Source organism: Tupaia chinensis, unplaced genomic scaffold, assembly GCF_000334495.1.
Source record: "Tupaia chinensis unplaced genomic scaffold, TupChi_1.0 Scaffold000251_1, whole genome shotgun sequence".
Taxonomy (NCBI): Eukaryota; Metazoa; Chordata; class Mammalia; order Scandentia; family Tupaiidae; genus Tupaia; species Tupaia belangeri.
This window is the reverse complement of record NW_006159731.1, coordinates 3,864,666-3,881,782: the sequence shown is the minus strand read 5'-3', so window position 1 is coordinate 3,881,782 and position 17,117 is coordinate 3,864,666. Positions and strand designations below refer to the sequence as shown.

Below are 17,117 nucleotides of genomic sequence, written 5' to 3'. Positions count from 1 at the left end.
ATATATATATATATATATACACCCCTAAATGAATCTTTAAAATTTATTACTTGTGTCATGTATAGGGTATGGATTAAAAAATAGCAAAACCTGACAGGAATTGTATGTTATAACTGGGCAGCTTCAGCTATCACTGGTTATAACTTATGTTGCAAAGTTTAAGTGTATATAATAGCTATGATTATTATGGCTTAAATCCATGCACACTGAGCAGAAAATAACTGAAACTGAACCTTTCTACCCAGGAGAATCTATATATGTTTTACTTCTTTCTACTCTACCTGCTAACGCTTTTAAAGGTAACGGAGAATAAAAATATTAACATACATTCCACTCTCAAAATGTTTCAAAGTTAAAAAAAAAAAAGCCAGATTAAGTCTATAAGCAGTTATTTGACAATTGTAGACACAAACTTATGAAAACGTGGGAGAATTCAAGATAAACAGGTAATCCATAGTTTTCTTAAAATTCAGCTCAATTTGAAATGAAGACTGCCCCCAAAGTATTTTATGAAACAAAATAGATTTATCTATTTCTCAAATGGAATATAGATACACAATTTTTTTTTAAAAAAAGAAACTACCAATTTAATCCTCCCGTTCTATCTGAAATCCTCCCTAAAAATAACTCAAAGTATGAAAAGTACAGGAAATAGACTACCTGCCTATTGACTCTTCAAGCTAGCATTTTAAATGATGATCCTAAATTATCAGTTATAAAATATTCACCCTAAATAATACAAGATATTCTGAATCACAAAGAAAAACAGAAGACCAGCCTATTTTTCTGTACTGTAAGTCTTCAAAGGACCAACAGAAAACTTAATATAAGAATGAAACTTAACTCTTCCCCAAGGATAGCTTTGTTCCCTGAACTTCTAAATAAATAATAAAAAAATAATAACGTGAAAATATTAGCTGTATTGACCTACAAGTTAATATTCACCAAGATATTTCAGCCGAATTAAAAAGTACTTCATTTGCAAAGCACACGTGCCGACTTGTAGGAATAAAGAGAAATAAATGTGTTCACACAAATATTCATTTCAGATGATCCACCATTATGATAAGTAGAATTAAGGGGGAAAAAACTGATAAAAAGTAAATTATGATCACTCTGGTGAACTATTTTATGTATGTATGTAGGTTTTTTTTACAAATACAGTGAAAAGTCTATGTGCTATTTCCCATGTAGGACTGGATAAATTACAGGAGATAATCATGTTGTCTACCAGTAATAGCTTTCTTTCAGGCTGTGGCTATAATTCTGTAAGTTTAAAAGAGAAAAAAAAAATCACCCAAACATTGCTTAATGTAGCTAATCAGGCATTTTCAAAATTGGACTGGGAATAAAATGGGAGGTCGTATATTCAGGGATTAAAAAAATGTTGCAGTGGAACAGTACTGCCATCTACCGACAACTGTTTAGCAGTGCCAGGGGAGTGTTTCCAAGAGCAGTCTCCGATTTATTTGTACCTTACCAAAGGAAGCCTTTAAAGATACACTACGTGAGGAATCAGAAAGAAACTGTAACGTTCACATAACTCACCGTTTTATCTCTGACGTTCAAAGGGTTCATATCTTCAGTGTTTGAAATGTGTGTTTTTTTGGTGTTTATAACTTTTCAAATGTTAAAATATAATGACATACGGACTGGATGTTTCCTGGAAATTAATATCCAGCCAAAAAGACAGCCATGCCTGTATCTAGGGAATGCTCATGCTTCCGACAGTTCTTTTCGATACCATGAAACATTGCATTCTTTATTATGTATGCAAAATCTGATAGAATATTTCATCTAACAAAAGCAGATCACAAACCTGCAGGAGCAAGTGTAGATGTATTCGTTTATAAATTGATTATAAACGTGTCCGCATTACCACCCAGGAGTTACTTCATTTGGGGGTCATTCTGGGTCTAGGTTGGTTTTTTTTCCTGCTGTGGCATAAAAGCCCCTTAGGGAGCGGAGCCTGGTGTGGAAGTCATGTGCATACCGACGACCTAGATTTGACTGAACTAAACCCAAATCCAAGCATATCAGACAAGACTACAATCAACAGTTTCACTGGTGAAAAGAGCCTTTGCAAACCTTTCCTAATGCTCCACTAGATACCTGGCAGATGTATCAAGGCTTCATACAAAGGCTATTGGTTTCATAGTTTGAAAGTAGATGTCAAGAAGAGAAATATATAAAGATTCGTTAAAATATTTTGGACCTGAATGATGAGGCAACTGAAGCATTCTATCACTGTATATGAATGGTACATATTATTAATGACTTAAAATAGACATAATTATAGGCTACGAATTTTAACATTTTAGGAAAAAACTGCTACTGCCCCGTGTGTGTGTGTGTGTGTGTGTGTGTGTGTGTGTGTATGTTTTTCAAGACAGTAATCAGAAAACAGATTACAGACAGAAAACATGTAAATGACAGATTTTTTAAAAGATTTAGTCTCCACTAACATAGCCCTTTTACACCACATAATTGAAGAACTCCAAAGAACCACAAAATAAACTGAAAACCCCAGACATAAAGAGATCCACTTATTAATTAAAAGCAGCTCTCTTTCGCTATTAAAATAAGGTTGGCCATGCATACTTTATTGCTGTCACAGTCTCACATGAGGCAGTATTCAAAACACATAAAAGTAAAGTTGAATAGTTCTCTATGTAGGGAATGGAGTTAAGTCATGTCTGCGTGCACAAAACTGTTTTGCAAAGCAGCCACATAGAGGGGATCAGAATGGAAGAAAACTAAAAAAAAGACTAAAATGCATCGAATCTGAAATTCAATGCTCCTCTTTACTAGGGACAGTGAGGTGTGCTGTCGACAGCATGAGTTGAACCAGGAAAGGCCTAAAACTTTCCCTGTTTCAAAAACAGGAACTAGAAATCAAGACAATCGTAACAAAAGAAAGAGGCAGAGAACTAATTAAATAAATCACATATTAATTAAATACAAGTTATTTAGGAACTGTGTTTAAATCTGGGTTTGGTATATAAACCCACAAAGTCGATATTAGACTGGTTATGTGTAAGAAAAGACAGTGGTCAAAGAAAGAAAGAACAAATGAACAAACAACAGAATAAAGTAACTACTAATATTTCATAATGTGGCTTTTTAACAGTTTCCAAAAATCACATTAAAAGTATTGTGGCCAATATGCCCATTCCTCAAACTAACTGTTCTTTACGAGCCATGAGTGACCAGCCAGCAATATCAAGAACTAAAATGGAAAGGCCGAAATCTGGCCTTCCTTGTTTAATATTCATTTCTTCATGAAGTGGATAATCTATTGGTATCTTAAAGGAATAAAAAACTATCTCTGCAGTGACTCACTGACTTGTCAGAGCACACCGAAATTATTTATGGTAACTGAAAGAAGAAATTCTTATAATAGATTATGAAAAAAAAAAAACACACTATCGCCTTATTTTATGGGGTACTAACAACCATGTAACAATTTCAGCTGTACAGTAACTACCATATAATTACGAAGCTCAGTTATTTACATCTGGCAGATGACGCAGTATTGAAGTTACCTGTTACCATCTGTAGACATTTGTGTAGTGGGCAAATGTGGAAAATAGCGTACCATAAAGGTCAAAATTAGCTTAGAAACTGACCCAGCATACGAATACAATTTCTCTATCTCCACCTCCTTCTCCTACTTCCATTTTGTTTGTTTTTGCTCTTGGTAAAAGAAGAAAACATAGAAGCTTCTAAAGCAGATATACAGCTTTCCAGAGTCAATGGTTTATCTGTGTGGAATTTGTTACTGAACTACATTCAGCTGGTTTCTCCCCAGAGCACGTCCTCACTGAGGTTTCTGTTTGACATGTTTCGTTACCTTGAAAATTTCTGGCACGGAATTCAGATATTATTGGTCGTAAGTTAGAAACGCTCTTCTTGGTAGATTTTTTCTTTTTCAGTGATCAGTACCTTCACACCCATCCGTATTTTCTGGTACTGTAGTTACTAAGAGATCTTAAAGAACAGACGGCTAGACATTGAATGCTAGTTTGACTTCCCTGTAAGTTTGTTTACTAGTGAAATTATGGAGTAAGTCCCATTTAGTGTCCCTCTCAAATTACCAATGGCCCTCAGAAAGAGATAAGAGATAATATACATCAGATAATTTATTATTTTTTGTTTAGTTTTGGGAACTAACTAATGGTGACCAATAAACCGTGCAATCTGTTGAAACACCCCTGTTGCCTTGGTGAGCCTCATTGTGCCGACTCAAGTCCTGGCACTAAGAACGATAAATTCTAAGAGTCACGTCGGTAGATAGATGTCTTTTTTCCCTCTTTAATTGTAAATAATAGTGGAGAATTTAGGACAGAGAAAAACACCCTCCCCCAAAAAAACTGACACTTTCTTCCTGCAGAAAGCCTAGTTTCTCTCCCCAAAAATCCTTCTACCATATGAGAAAAAAAAAAGAAATTCTACCTTTTATCTTCGATCTTTATCACAGTTTGGGCACAAATGAGAATGCTGTGTTCTCTTTTAATTTTCTTGTTTAGCAACGCTAAAACTTAAAGTACGCACCTTAAGAGTTGCGGTGCGTTTCACATAGGTCAGAAGACAAGCATTATGGAAGTGAAATGATTTTATGATGACTGCTTTAATGGGGGTTTTACACAGGGGCTTTCCTGGGAAGCTGTCCAGGCGAACTGTCCAAGGGCCAGAATGAAGGGGAAATTCACCTTGATGCAACATTGTTGAATAGAGATTTGCTGATTTGTCATTTTAAATGAAACACAAACTTTCACTCCAGCCCAGCTAAGAGAGCATGCCTTTGTCCTCTTAGTTAGTGATTTTTCTTATCCTTTTTCTCTATTTCTCACTTTCTCTCTCTATGGTGAGTGTACACAACCTATAGTAGATTAAAACACACACACACACACACACACACACACACAATCAAACACATGTGCATATATACAAACATAAACACGCATACTCCCATCTTCAAACAAGGGTTAGTAACAGCTAACTGGTTCACGGGAAAATACATCTGAAACAGTCCCATTTTTCTTAAGTGAAATTTCACACAGACTTAGCTATAAACAAACCACATTTATTAAGAATAAAGTCTCTGATACTACAGGACCAAAAAAAGTTGTGGACTCAGAGAAGTAAAGTTTAGGTCATGTAGCCAGAAACACACACACACACACATACACACACACACACACACACACACACACACACACACACAGTTTTTCGTTTGGAAGTTTGGAACAATTCTGAACAATGAAAGGCTAGAGAAATGTAAGCAACTTGGGAAATACTCCTTCTGCGCCAAATAGGCATAAACAAAATAAATTCTAAAAGCAAATGTTAAATACTAGAAGATGGGAGGTAAAAAATGAGCCCAGATGAAGTGAAAGATCAATCCTGAAAGGATAAGAAAGCCAGTTTCTCTTGAATCCCAATGAATTTCACATTTCTAAGAAGCATAGTTAGGTTACTTGAGCTGTCCTTTGAACAAAAATTTAAACTTAAAGAGGCAGCATAATTAAGTCAGTCCTTTGAGATTTTATTCAAAAAAAAAGGGGTACTGATTATTTTCACCTAAAAGATTTAGGAATAGAGTGTGGCAACAAAGTGGAACTGCACTTCAAAAAGAAAACCCCCCCAAACCCTCAAAGCTGATATTCAGTTTAGTAAATGACTTGGCGAGGGCTCACCACATAAATAACAAAACATGACCCGAAAAACAAAAAATGCTTGAACCGCCTATTTGGACACTGTGGGGCTTGTTCCACAAAAGTCATAGCATAGTGTTCTAGGACTTTCTCATCTAAGTTAACGCTGACACTGCTGGTCAGCAATAAATCACCGCTGTGCTTGTCACACAAGCATGTAAAACCAGCACCTTAAATGGTATTCGATATTCGTACTGCCGGAAGGTAGGGGTGGGGTGAGCAGGGGAGCAAAGATGTGTGATCCTGCTTTCCCAGTCCACTCACTGTTTCTCTTTCTTCGATCTTCCCAGAGAAAACGAACAGTAGGAAACTGTATCCACTGATCACAGTGGAATAAAACTGGAGGGCACTTGTGGAAAAGGGAAAAACCCTTTATCTCAAGCCTTGGCCTGCGCATACTCATTAGAGGAGACAAGGTGTTCGGGAGTCAAGCTGGGTCTTAAAATGATCATGCATCATGTTCTCAGAGAGACAGTGACTGCAGTAGGTAAAATGTTCTCTAACCTCCTGTCACAAGAACAATAAACCATCCTCCCGCCTATTTTACAAAATGATCTACGTTTAAAAAAACTGAAATGTAAATCATCCTGGAGTTGGCCAATAATGTGGCAGCGAAGGTGGTTGGATACCACAGGGCTGACTACGTGATGAGTCCTGGACCCAGAGGCTTGAAAAACACCAGATGTGAGTACATATGTACTCAAAATCCTGAACGGAGGGTAAAGAATTGTGGTGAGATCATTCCCCAAGGAAGGGATGCTTTCTCACTCTCCTCTCTATATATCTCTTTCCAGAGAGTGCATACACCCTCTAGCAAATATAAAATGCAAATTATTTAAACATTTTTTTGTTTGAAATGGATTGGTTAAAAAGACTACCTAGGAGACAGGTTAAAACTTATTAAAACATACAGATTTTAGAATAAGAATTAATCAAGTCTTAATTAATTAAGAATATTTCCTTTTTTACAGGGCCAGCCCCGTAATGCCAGGTAAGTGCAGTGCACAGTCGGCTCCCACATCACAGACTGAAGTTTGGATCCTAGGTCCAGAGGCTTGAGAAAGATGCTAGGCACAAATGCTTGCATGTTCAAAATCTTGACAGAAAGGAGGAATGGAGAAAAAAGGATTGAAGCAAACCCAACTGTGGGAGTGCTTTCCGTCTCTCTGGAGAATGCATGCACCCTATGGCAATAAAGTGTACGTGTGTGTGTGTGTGTGTGTGTGTGTGTCTGTCTGTCTTTCTGTGCATATGTATCTGTGTGGGTTTTGTTTTTTTTTTTTTACAAAGAGTATTTTCCAGGACCAGCAGATGGTATGGTGGTTACATTGCTGGACTCCCACACAGTTGATCACAGTTCAAGACCTGGACCTGGCGGCTTAAACTCATGCCAGATGCATGTGCATGCATGCCCAAAATCCCTAGAAGAGACTGGAGGAGAGGGGACTGCAGTGTGGCCATCCCCCTGGGGGGTGATTTCTCACTTTCTGTCTCTGTGTCTCTATCTCTGGCAAGTGCATGCATCCTATAGGAAAAATCTCTCAAAAAATATACTTTCCATTTTTCTTTAAAAAAAAAAAAGAAAACATACGTGGGTACACATGTGCAGGTGAGAAGGAGAAACACCCCCCCCCAATGGGACCTGGTCATGCCACAATCCTTCTTCCTCCAATTCTCCATCTTGTCAGGATCTTAGGCATGCATGCACCTGTCTGACATATTTTTCAAGTGACCAAGGCTAGGACACAAACCCTGGTCAGCCACGTGGGATCCGGCTTCCTCTCTGCATCACTTAACCTCTGCATTATGTAGCCAGACCCCAAAATACTTTCTATACTTCCATAGTACCTTTCTGATGGTGTTTTAGAGTTCACATGCAGTAGAACAGTTTAGGAGCTAAATTTTAATATAATCTCAGCGTCTCTTAAATAGGTCAAATTTTTTGTAGAAATGTTAAAAAATCTATAGGTTGTTTGATTGAAAATTGTTATGAACTATACAGACCACTAAGCATAGACTTCCTTAGCTTATTGGAGCTAGCAGAGATAAGCCTGCTAACAGCATTAATGTAAACATAAAAATAACAGACTTGATTTAAAAGTTATTAAATCAAAGCTTCAAGAAAAGAACATTCAAATAGGATTTACCCGAAAACTTCCTATGGGCCAATTAAATGACCTAAAAACACATACAACACAGTCTTTTCAAAATATTTACAATCTAATGAGACAGTAGATTTAAACTATCAACTTCACACAAGGCAAAATCGATCAGGTGCTAATGCTGAAGACAAAAGGCAACTATGAGAACACAGGGAAAGGAAAGAGCTTCTGTGACATGCGAATTGGAGGCATCTCAAGAAGAGGTCACAATAATATGGGAACATTTGAGCGGTGCGTTGGATGTCGGGTACGTTCTGAACAGAATCAACAGAAATACAAGTAGAAGAATAAAAAGTCAGCCAAATCCAGAAACAGATGTGGCTAGAGCTTAAACAATATCAGCATAAAGTGCGCTTGTGCTCATGCAGTGAAGGGACACAATGACACTGAGGTTGTCAGAAGTTCAGTCTCAGTAGAGCACAGTTAGGAGGAGCATAAGACCATGATGAGGCCAGGGTAACTGCAAGCCAGCAAAACGTGGCTGAGCCTCAGCAGTGGCAGTGGGAATGCACCGTGGTGAACGCACGATTCTAAGAACTTCCCATCTGATGGGACAGTGATGTGACCAACAGGGTTGAGACAGGGATGACAGGGAAGGTGATGTCACAACTGAGATAAGGCAAAGGGAACAGAGTTGAAAGAATTAAAAATGAAAAGGTTAATTCTGAAGAATACAAGTTTGAGGAGCCAGCAGCACAGATGTAAACACAGCCAGTGGGCTAAACGAGAGATTACTCAGTTGACTAACTGATTGATTTCACACCTGCCACTTATCCAAAAGAATTTCAAGTGGCTCAACAATGTGAATACACACAATGATATGGAAAAATATAAATAGCTATAAATCAGCATCTGGGCTTAACAGAGATTGGATTGTGAAACTCAGGATCCAGGGACTGGAACTGAAAACTTGGACTCATCAGTGTAAAAAAGGATGGTTGACACCATCCCTTGAGAGTGGGAGTGGTGGGAAGGGGCAGAAGAAAATTTTCACTTTTTTACTTTATAGCAAGAGTTTGTGGTTTAAATTTTTACCAACAAACACATACTACTTTTTGTGATTTTTTTTTTGAAGACAATATTTTTTAAAGAAAAAAAGTGAAGCAAAAGATTGAAGCTATAGGAACAGATTCAGTCTTTACAGATTTGCTCCCAAATTTGTATATTTAAGATATACAAGCACGAACTGGCCCTAAAGCAGAGGTAAAGCCCTATTACAGGAGCCACAACCAACATGGCTGACCACAGTTCATATCCTAGCCCCAATCTTGGCCCTGGCAGCTTGAAACCACACGAGGTGTGTGTGCATACGTGCCTCAAACTCCAACATGTCGGAGAAATGGAGGAAAAGAATTACAGCATGACCATGCCCCATTAATTGGTTCGTCCGTTCTCTCTCTCTCTGCAAGTTCACAGATTCTTTCACAATTAAAAAAAGGGGGAAGAGAGAAAAGAAAAACAAAAAGATATACAAGCACTAATTGTATGCCGTGAAACGTAAGTGGCTCCAACCTGAGTCCCATGTGAACCTAGCGGGAAAAGCACACATACCCATATCAAATGGGAACCAAACTCCTCTTCCTAACTATGAGTGAGTTTTTAAAGTCTCTTAAGTTTAACTTCCCTTTTCTAAAAAATGGGATTTTAAAAAACCTCATACAGTTGTTGTAAAGATGACAAAACATGTAGCTGCAGTGCCTAGAGGATGGCAATTGGCATACTTTGGGCACTCAATTAAGATTCCCTTATTTTTCATCATTCTGCCAAGTTGAAAGACTAAGAATTTAAGAGTTAGGCAGAAAAAAGAGATGAAAAGTTTGGTCAGAGACCACAATTGAAAAAATGTGATCATGGAGACCAAGGGAGAAAAACAAAGCTCCTTTATTCATCCGTTCAGCCTGAAAGTACCAGCCGTCTAAGATGTGCTGGAGTAGCTGAGTTTGCCTGAGGTGGTGGAGAGGGGGAGAAGTCGATTCTTTGGCAACTAGATAAGAGGTCCTTGCTGACTTGAAGGAACAGAACCAGATGAACGGAAGAGATGCCATTTGACCAAAGGGCTAAGGAATGACTGTGTGGCAAAAAAGTGGAAAGAGAAGAGAAAGTTCTTTGGGAAATTTGTAATTAAAAGGAAGAGAGGCTCTTGTGAAGATAAGGCTTCAGGAAGGATGAAAGGAGGAGAGTCTGCGGAAGGCAAGAGGGTGAAGACAGGAAGGAGGCGGCCAGAAGCAGATGAACTGGTACTCAAGCGGATAGGCAGACCTTGGAAAGGGTAAAGACACCCAACTGAATCAGCAAGAAAGTGAGAGAAATATGTAAGTATATATATATATATATATAGAGAGAGAGAGAGAGATAAAGATATAGGTGTATATATAGATATAGATAATCGCTGAGTTGTAAAGGAGAGCTGAAGAAATTCAATTTGATCAACCCTTACCGCCCCACTGACAAAGAGGGCAAGAATACACACTAGCAAATCAGGAAAGTTGATGGGAATGGGAGCCCAGAGCGAAGAAGACCTAAACTAAAAGGAGTTTCTCAGGACCTATGAGGTTCCAGAAGAGGCGAGGCCAGTGGGACACATCATGACTAAGTATTTGGCCCAGAAATGTTATCTCCAGTGAGTTTAGTGGTTTGGAAGATAAAATTGGGGTGGAAGGTGGATGGGTTGGGGAGAGACTATCAAAACTGTGGTTAAAGCCAAAGATTAAAAGGGAAAGGGATCCTAAGGATGCCAGTGAGCAAACAGCTGACACAGAGGACGGTAGAGTTCAGGCCTAAGGACTATTAAGAGAAGGAAGGGTGCTCGCTTCAGCAGCACATATACTAAAACTGAAATGATACAGAGAAGATTAGCATGGCCCCTGGGCAAGGATGACATGCAAATTTATGAAGCATTCCATATTTTAAAAAAAGAGAGAGAGAGAGAGAAGGAAGGATGGAATTGAGAGACAGGTAGAAACTAGCCATTCATTGGTTCAAGATGAAGAATAAGTAGGTTTAGAGGGAGTGAAGGAAGGAGCAGCTGAAAGAACAGGAGGCTGAGGTCAGAGAAGAAGAGCTCGAATCTGACCCCTAGGAAATGAGGCAAGTGCACACCATGCAACGAGGTGAAGCTGGTTGATTAGGAAGGGAAAGGGCCGGATGGTGATGCAGTTGCAAAACATGATGCTCTGCAAGGCAGACCCATATGGGAAGGGTCTGCATCTGGAGACCTCTCTGAGTACAATGGGCACATACGTGCCCAAGATCCAGGGCAAGCTGAGGATGGAGTTGAATCACACCATCAAGACCCTGTTGGGGGTGCTATCTGTCTGTCTCGCTGTTTCTCTCATTCATGGAAGAAATAAACTTTTTTTTCTAAGAATATAGAAACTTGGGACCAGCAGTTGGTGTAATGGCTATGTCGCTGGACTCCCATGTAGTAGGCCATGGTTCGAGTCTCAGACCCAATGGCTTAAACTCACGCAGGGCATGTGAGCGTGAGTGCCCAAGATCCCAAGAGGAGAATGGAGGAGAAGGGATTGTTGCGTGGCCATCCCCCCTGGGCGGGTGATTTCTTACTTTCTGTCTCTCTGTCTTTCTGGTGAGCACATGCACCCTATAGCAAAAACCTTTCCTAAAAAAGAAAAATAGAGCAACTCTCAGAATTGAGAGGCCATACATTTAGCCAGGCATGAAACCAGATGCTGAGGTGACCAATGACAGTGTCAGAGACCAACTAAGGTGAAGAGGAAGAGCCTTGAACCAAATCCAAAGGGGAAGAAAATAGGAGAGATAAAATATACACATATATACAATTTTTTTCATTAATTATTTCTAGAGATGAAAAATGTTTCATTAGAAATAATTCCTTGATTTATTAGTACATTTTGTTTTTTTTTAATAACATAAATAAAATCTTTCTAATTAGAATAAAACCCACATCAGAAAAAGCTAATCTCACCATTCACCTGCTTCAACTAAAACAAAACACCGAAGATTTGAACTTCTTGTTCACCTCAACTTCTCTCTCAAATAACATGACAAAATTAGTTGTGATTATTAAAGAAGGAACATCGGTTCTGTCAGCACTGAGGCCAAGTTGTCTGAGCTCATCTCCTCCCTTCATCCACTAGGGAAGAAAGAGGCCTGATGACAACAGGATCCCTCAACAGCTCACTAAGGCAAAGGTGTGCCGCGGCACGTCGTCCCTCGTCAAGCTTGGTGGCGTGACTAACCAGGGCCTAATCTTCGCTGCGTTGACACAGCTCTGTCATAGCTATTACCCCTCTTAATCCTTACAGGCAGACTGGGAGGCTGGTGTTTGGATGAGCATCCTTTTATAAATGAGAAACAGAGGCCGTAGGGCTAGAAGACTTGCTCGGTCACTGAGTCTAGCAGTAGCCAAGGCCTCCCCACTCTGGAATTCAGCTCCCTGCACTAAATCACCCCACTCGAAGGCACCCACATGTGCAGGGGGAGCTCAGCGGAACAAAGAGCAGAGCAGGCCCCTCTGCATGGATGGCCTCCACCTTCTGTAGCACAGAAACAGCAGAGGTCCACAGCCATGTAAATCTTGGGTGCTAGGTGTCGTTCTCTCCTCAGGAAGCCAGGTGACAGAAAGGCCTGAATGCTCTGGGGTCACTCTCAAGGTCACACAGGGCAGCTAAAATACCAGGCAATGTAAGTACCATCAACAAACATTCCTAGGGATATGTCACTTCAAACAACTCTTGTGCATTACAGTGCATTCAGTAACTGTCCGTGTGCTCAGAGATGAAAGCCCAGAGCGAGCACACACGTCTACAATGACAGGATCACCATCGGAAAGCTGTAGGTGCAAAACGGCAAATGCGGCTCTGGGCACATGGGAGGTAAAATTTCCTGCAGAATAACACCTTTCTGAGAAGGGATCTGGATTAGCAGACGTGGGAGATAGGAGGTTGGGAAAAGCAAAACACGGTATCTTCTCAAACCAAGAGAGAGACAAGGTAAGAGAGAAAAGGTTGAGACTCACATGTCTGAAGAGCCACAGGACTCTCGGCACCTTACGTGGACATGATCAGAAAGGGACAATTATCAGAGAGCTCATTCATCAGGGCATCTAGTTTCGAACATGCACCATTTTTAGCCTCTGCTTCATATAATCTCTGATCCTTATAAAAAAGAGAGAAAAAAGTATCCACAGAAACTTGCCCTGATGTCAGCGAAACTGCCTGATGTTAGTGGTTATCTGTGTGACAGAACACATTTTACCCAAGAACACAATGATCGGACAAAGTCCCCTTTGCCATACAATGCCAATGCCAATCTACAGAAGTGTAACCAGATCACTAAATTCTGGTAAAGCACAAGGCAGAATAGGTTCACCATTCAGGATTAGCACAGATAGGTTCATCTACTCAGAGGAATGCGCAATCTCATCTTTCAAGGATACGTATGGTAGGCAGCCAGACGGAGGCACTGTACTGCAAGTGTCTTCACCAGATGATGGCTGCACAACTCTGGGAGAAACCGAAAACTCAATGCACTGTACGCTTTATATGAGTCTCATTACACAAGAAAAAATAGAGTATCTGGGACCAGCAGATTGTGCAGTGGTTACATCGCTGGACTTCCGTATGGCTGACCACAGTTTAAGTCCTGGACCCGGCGGCTTGAAAATCATGCCAGGACATGTGCGGCATGCCCAAGGTCCCAGGAGGAGAATGGAGGAGAAGGGATTGCAGTGTGGCCACCCTCTTTGGGGGGGATTTCTCGCTTTCCCTCTCACTATCTCTCTCTCTGGCAAGCGCATGCACCCCAAAGCAAAACCTCTTTAAAAAGAAAAAGAAAGAAAAGAAAAGAGAAGAAAAAAGAGGCTGTATCACCCCAGATTGTGGTTCATCTATCAATCTTTCCCAGCAGTATTTTTTGGTTTCTTACTCTACGAGAAAGTTACTATCCACCTTCAGAACTCACCCTTCTTTTGCTTGTGACAATTGGATTTTTATCTGTCCCAGTGTTCTCTACTGCATGTTCTTACATAGTATATCTGGAAAACAACTTTCCTCTATGTACCTAGTACTTACATATTTAGAACACACTCTTTGAAGAAAGTAATCCATTTAAATTTCCTTTTCAAATTCATATTGTAAATTATTATTGGAAATTAATGAGGGGATTAGTTTATTTTTTTTTATTAGAAATTAACTACAAGGGCTATTAATGAAGTGATCTAACTATTATAGAATAATGAAAAAAGAAGAAAAAAAGAGCACATCTTTCCCTCCTCCCCAGTCTTCAATCCATTGAAAAAGTAGCCTAATGGTTAAGGAAGCCAGATCCCACATGGCCGACTATGGTTCCAGTCCTAGCTGTGGCAGCTTGAAGAACACACTGGGCATGTGTGTGTGTGTGCATGCCCCATATCCTGAAGGGATAGAGACACAGAGAAGGGACTGCAGCATGGCCAAGGTCCATTACAGGGTGCTTTCTCTCACTTCTGGCTAGCACGTGTGCCCTCGGGCAGAGGAAGGAAGGAAGGGAGGGAGGGAAGGAGGAAAATCAACTAGGGCCCAGTCTCTGTGGTGCAGCTGGGAGCATACCAGTCTGCGGAGCTGTAAGCCATATCCTGGCTGGCCTGAAACATGCTGGGTGGACGTGTACATGCCCAGGATCCTGGCAAGCCTGAGGAACACAGGAATGAGATCACGGCCCTTCAGAGAGTGTTTCTCTCCCTCTCACTCATGTTACACATGTTCTATCATAAATGAAAAAACAAGAAGAAAAGGAATTAACTAGCCATTCTAGTTCATTCCACCAAATGCTTATTAAACTGTAATTAGTCCTCACGTTTATTGACTAACTGATGGAGAAAGGAGAGAGAGAGAGACATGTACCCTTGATAGGATCTTGCCATATTACGATCCTCAATCCCCAACGCCCTAGCCAGCCAGGATCACAGGTGGACCCTGGGCATGCCTGGGGACTTCAGGTTGACCCCAGATCCAAACCCGGGGCCTCCCCTATGGCTCCACTCTCACATAGCAGTGCCCCACCCCCTGACACACAACAGCTGGGCCTATTAGTCCTCTGAGCAAGAGGATCCATTCTGCTTTCTGATGATAATCCCAACCATGATTCGATCAAGAGACTAGAGAAAGAAAATACCTAGTCAGAAAGTTAATACAAACAGGTATTTTGACAACAACTTAAAATAAAAATAAATCGAATGATTAAATACCTTATTATTAGAATAGAACAAAATTAGGCCCAATGAAATCTTTAATCCATTGAAAAAGTTCTACCTGAAAAACTGAAACCACACTCACTTGAACACTGAGAATTTAATATAAAGGATGAGTTACATAGGGCTTGGGAAACTGGAAAAGCAAAAAGAAGGCCATTTGGGCAACTAATGACATAAATTGCAGGAGGGTGGGGAGCCCAGACCATAGGTGCGCCGGACCTGTGAGGAGAGGGCACTGCTCAGCAGCTGCCTCAAGCCCAGAAGAAGGAACTGAGGGGCTGGGACACAGACCTTTAAGCAAGGGGCCCTGCCCTGCTGCCTGGTGTTGATCCATCTGAGGGACCTCAGAGGATCACTCTCCAGGAGTGTGTAAAAAAGCTGGACTTAAACCAATTCCCACTCCCACTGCTAAGGGGAAGGGCCATAAATGAGGTAACCTAACTAGAACAGTAAGAGAACAGGAAAGAAGAGCACGTCTCCCCTTCGTCCCCAGCCTCAAGGTCTAGCGAATCTGACACAGAGCAGCTGACAAAGGAGAAATGCAGCCCATTTAGCAGGCTGGGTCTGGGTTGCGCAATAAAAGCAGTGGCATGGTGTTTAAGCTGCTGGATTCCCACATAACCAACTGCAGCTTAAGTCCTGGACCCAGTGGCCTGAAAATCACGTGCGGAGAAGGGCAGCACGTGGTGTGGTGGTTAAGGGCACTGGACTTTCACATAGTCAACTGTGGTTCAAATCCTGGATCTAGTGACTTGCGTTCTCACTCTCTCTCTCTCACTCTGGTCAAGTTAAAATAAATAAATAAATAAATAAATACACAAATAAAGTTAAATAAAATATATATATATATTTTTTTTTTGAGAGAGAGGGTTTTGCTATAGGGCATGTGCACTCTCCAGAAGGACAGAGAGAAAAAGAGACAGAAAGTGAAAAATCACCCTCCCAGGCGGATGGCCACCCCACAAACCCTTCTCCTCTCAGGATCTTGGGCAAGCACGCACACGCACCTGGCGTGAGTTTAAGCCACCGGGTCTGGGATTCGAACTAAGGTCGACTACATGAGAGTCCAGCGACCTAGCCATTATGCCAGCTGCTGGTCCTGATAAAATAATTATTTTAAAAAATTTAAAAAGAAAAGAGAAAAGAAAATCACACCGGGTGTGTGTGCCTAAATCCCAATGGAGAAGGGACTGCAGCCTGGCCATGTCCCCTGGAGGGTGATTTCTCACTTTCCCCCCTTTCTCTCCAGCAAGCACACATGCCCTATGGCAAAAACCCAAAAAAGACAAAGACCGTAAGAGCTGATGTCCTTTCAGCATCTCTAACACCATAGGACCGCTCCCCAAGACAGCCAATGAATAAAAGATATAAAGGGCATTCTCATTTATTCCATTACTTTTTCTTGAAATTGATCAGGTTTTACAATAAAAATGTGGAGTTATCTGAAACACTCCAAATCTCTTTCATAAATAAGTTTTTTATTTGTTGATTCTCTTCTTCTAGTCCAAGTAAATACAATGCAACCTTCGCTTTTGCAATAATAAAAACATTTCCTCTAATGAATTTCTGGAACCAGGAAGAAAATTTCACCAGTATCACTGACTTCATTTTAAGAATTTAAGAACTGTTCATGAAGATATCTGTATTCCTTACTCCCCAGTCTCCTTTAAGTAAGCTGAGCATTTTTACAAAGGAGACATCACAGACATTACGATATTACTTTAGGAGCACTAAACATACCATCCCTAAAAATAACATGTTTCCTAATGGGAGAAGCGTATCAAGGTGTTTGTGAAGAGTTTATTCCTACCCATGTTTCTGCGGGCTGGGGAGGTGGGGGGTGGGGATCTGTGACACCCTTGGAGCCAAAGGGCCCCTCTTGCCACCTTGGATGCCACACAGACTTCTTACTCCTCACTGCTCTACTGAGTTGTCTCAGCACATTAAACATTCTCTGAGCCAGTGGCTAGACTTCAAGCAGGGTGACACAGCCTTTAGACTAGACCACCCAACTAAGGCATTCCT

At 40.7% G+C, this 17,117-nt stretch overlaps 1 protein-coding gene and 1 non-coding gene across 4 annotated transcripts in view; one reads left to right on the top strand and one right to left on the bottom strand.

The window, feature by feature from the left end:
* The window catches only part of ARL15 (ARF like GTPase 15), a 494,530-nt gene that overhangs the window by 372,053 nt on the left and 105,360 nt on the right, over positions 1 to 17,117 (bottom strand). The window lies entirely within an intron of this gene.
* On the top strand, positions 10,682 to 10,788 carry LOC114007909 (U6 spliceosomal RNA). The gene has a single exon (XR_003549482.1). It is a non-coding gene; the product is annotated as a U6 spliceosomal RNA (small nuclear RNA).